We start from the raw sequence: 3,953 nt of genomic DNA on the forward strand, positions 1-3,953 counted from the left end.
GTCGTGGGGGGGTTACAGGGTCCCACCGGGCGAAATTCGGTGCCCCACAAGGACACCCCAGTTTTAGAGACACATCGCGAGGGGTCGGTGGTCGCCTCTCGCCCGGCCCCAGATGAGCCTGGGTCCCGCACTGCTCTGAGCGGCTCTCCCGGGGACGGACGCTGGGGTTGCCGGGAAGGGGGGGGGGGATCGGCAGCAGCACCCCGAGGTACTGCGCACCCCAAGGGGGTACCCCCGGGTCTTTAGCCCACCGACGGCCTCAGGCTCCCGGCGGGGTAGGGTGTCCAAGCAGTCCCCCCAGCCCCTCTCGCAACCCCGCACCCGGCAGTCGGTGCCGCCAGGGGAGGGGAGCGGAAGGGAAAGGAGCTGGTGCCCCGCTGCCCGCTCCCCCCGCCGCTCCCCGCGCTGCCCCCGCCCCGCGGCGCCCCGACGGCCCCCTCCCGCCGCGTGCCCCGAGGGGGCGGTCCCGCGTGCCCGCACAGGTGCCGGCGATTGGGTGGAATATGCAAATGCGGCGCTGACGTCAGGCGGCTCCGGCCCAGAGAGCAGAAATAGGGCCGGCCCGGCCCGCGCCGCGTCCTCGGCCGCCGCCGCTCCCGTCCCGGGCAGCCCCGCCCCGCCGCCCCGCTTCCCTCCCAGGTGAGTGCCGCGGGGGAGCGCCCCGCAGCGGCTTTGCGCACCGCCCTGCCCCGCGAGGTTCCCGCGCCCTGCGGAGCGACGCCGTCCCCGCCCGGGCTGAGGGGGAGAGAGCCCGCGGGCGCCGCGCCTCTCGCCGCTGCTGCCGTCCGCTCCGCGGGGCGCGCTCGCTCGGGGCTAGGCAGCCCTCCGGATGCTGCCGCCGCCCTCCGCGGACCCCCCGCCTGGGCGCGGTAACAGGTGGGAGCCGCCGGCGGGGTGGGACGGGCTCGGAGGGTTGTTACCCCCTCCCCAGCCCCGCGTTCCGGAGCGCGGAGAGCGAGCGGTGGAAGTGCCGCCCGCGGGGCAGACGCGGCTCCTTCCCCCCTGGTTCCTCCCGGCTCCGGGTTCCTCCCGTGCCGCGGCTTCGGGGCCGTCGGCGGGGGCCGGGGGCGCGTCCCGCCGCGGTTGCGAAGGGAGCCGGCGCTTCCCCCCGCGGCCCCCGGGTGGCGCCGTGGTGCCGGCGGCCATCCCCGCGGAGCGCCCCGACGGGCCCCGCCGCCTCCGGCCCCGCTGCCCGCGGCCGGGCGCTTCCCGGGGCGGGCGCCGGTAACGAGCGAGGTAGGAGCCCCCCCGCTTCCCCACCCGAGCCCCGGGCGACCTTTCTAGCCTCCGCCCGCAGCCCGCGGGGTTGAGCTTGCGGCAGGAGCGATGGTTTTCTAGGAGCTCCTGGGCTTCCTCCCCAACTTCTCCGAAACGCTCCTGGGTGGTGGGGATAACCGGCTGTGCGCTGGGCTGGCGGTGGGACGGGTGGTCCGGGGCTCCCCCGAGCGTAACCTCGGAGTAAGCCCGTGGCTGGGCGTTGCTCCAGTGTCGCGGAGGCAGCCTCGGAAGCAAAGGTTGGAGCCTCTTGTGTGTGAGGTCCAGGAGTTCCTTGGCAGTGCTACATCCCCGCTGGGGTGATGATGCTCCCCGGATTTTTTCTGGGAAGCACGGAAACGCCTTGGGGGATTTACAGACTAAATATTGGTACCTGTGTGTTTGCCCAAATGAGATGCCTGGTCTGTACCTAAACATCGGAGCTCGTTCCAGTGAGTTCTCAATGCATGAAAACTTGAAGTATTTATCTGAGATGCTGTAGGAACGGTTATTTGCCTTTGTTAAGCATTGCTAAAAGGTTATCTTAGAACGGATTTCCCCCTTAATTTTGTAGCTTAATTTTGTAGCACTCAACAAGGGATTATGGACCTAGAAATTATTTTTCAGGCAATAGAAATGCTGTTTAGATAAGGCTGAAGCAACTGGGATAGTTGATGGCAGAGGAACTGAGGACAGGATTCTTATCTGGTGATAACAGAGCCAGTTTATATGGAGGTAATGCTTTGGTCCTTTTGCTGTAGCAACACTATAACTTCAGGTGATTAAGTTCAACCTCCTCCTTCCTAATGTGAAGCCCGTTGGAAATTATTAGAAGTGATTGTGAACTATTAATTTCTCAATGCTAAAGAAATAAGCTGCAGTTTAAATAGCCCTGAAACCAAAACTGGTAACTGTTGGGGTTTTTTGGGCAAATGCTTTAATCTTATTACAGTCACAGTAATTGAATTCTTAAAGCATCCGTGTTGTGGAGGAGAAAGTTGTGGGATCTCTGCGGCAGTCTGGCTGTTCAGCTGCTTCCCCTGCATGGCACATAGTACTTCAAACAATCTGTGTTGTCCTCCATGGAAAGGGCTGGTGTCATTAGTTGGCTTTGTTTCTCAAGGTGACCCTTTTTGCTTGAGCAGCTCTAAAACCTGTGCCCTACAACCTGTGCTTGTGTCTTTGGCTCGCTGCTTGTCCTCTTCATTGCGAGGTGCTGCACCAGTTTCCCTGCTTGCTGAGACTCCCTGGCTGTGTGTCGGTGCCTGGGCTCAGGATGGGCTTGTGTTCTGTGGCTGCTGTTGTCACAGCAGCACTTGTGTGTTCAAGTGAGCTTCTTCCAGTGGCATCGCAGTGCTTGTGGCAGTGCCCCTTTGGCAAGGCAGTGCCAGCTGCAAGGGAGCTGTGATGCTGGAGGAAGAAACTGCATCCTTTAAGGTAAACTTTTTCAGGCTTTGTTTAGTACCTGCCTTAATATCGGGGCCGTCTTAGCTTGGAAATAGGCTGTTTTGCTTCTAGTGTCTGCATTGCAATTGCTGATTTCTGCCTTACAGGGTAGATCAGACTGTCTCTGCTCACAGGTGCTGCTGAGCCCAGGTGTGAGATAGATGCCCCCCCTCCACCCTCAGCTCTTGGGAATCTTCTAGTGTTTAGCCACAAATGCTGCTCACCTTTTTTCTATTTGAGTAAATTGCTTGTTCCATGCAGCCATTTCTCTGTGTGAGCTGTGGTTTATCTAGCTGGTGGTGTCTGTACAGGCTCATGTCGTATGAATCTGCCCCTTGCTCAAGTGAGGGAAGGAGGCTGGTAGTGACACTTGTCTGAGTTTACGCTGGTAGTGCAGATCTGTTCAGTGACTTCGAATTGTATTTGTTGACTTTGGGGAACTTTGGACCCCAATCCAGTTGCCTTGTTGCGTGGTGCAGCTGTAGACTGGATTCTGCAAGGAGCCTTCCGCTTACCTCAGGGTAAAGCGATGCTGAGCTGTGGTGTAGGGTGCCAAGTAATGTGAAAGTGCTGTATGGCTTCAGAGTCAACCCTCACTCGATATTTATGGTGCATATTTGTTGCTTGCTTTAGGCTATTTGGATATATGATGTGTATTAGTGTGTCCTCCTCTTATTATGAGTGAGAGCAATTAGTGTACTGTCAGTCAGTATGCAATAAAAATAAGTGATTTCTAAACTGACTGGAGAAAGATGCTCTACAAATTCCATTTATAACACGACTGTAGTTTGTAGCAGGTGGAGGCTGCCCTTTCAGCTTCATCACTGTTGTAGGCATCCTAATCCAAACACTGTCGTGCTTCCCAGTGGTTCCTTATTTACTGAATATACATCAAGCCAGTCCCCTGATTTGCTCTAGGATGGTAATTTCAAGCAGCATATGAGTCAGAGGTCTCCAGAACTGTGAAGTGAAGTAGTTGTGTTTGCAGGGATGGCATCAGCTGAGCATACAAAATACCTCTATAAAAACTGTGGGAAAGAGGATTGCTGTGCAGGAGCGATTCATAATGTAACAATGTACTTGTCGCTTATTGATATAGTGACTTTGGCTTATTAAACATTTATCTGTAGCCCCGGTAACATCACATCTGAGGCTTCTAATTGGAATTTAGAAAGCCTAATAAATGTTGATTTCATCCTGAGTGCTCTCAATTCAGGGTGTTTACATTAGCAAGGAGAAGTGATGCTTGAGCT

Source organism: Gallinula chloropus (assembly GCF_964237585.1).
Source record: "Gallinula chloropus genome assembly, contig: HAP1_SCAFFOLD_194, whole genome shotgun sequence".
NCBI classification, from domain to species: domain Eukaryota; kingdom Metazoa; phylum Chordata; class Aves; order Gruiformes; family Rallidae; genus Gallinula; species Gallinula chloropus.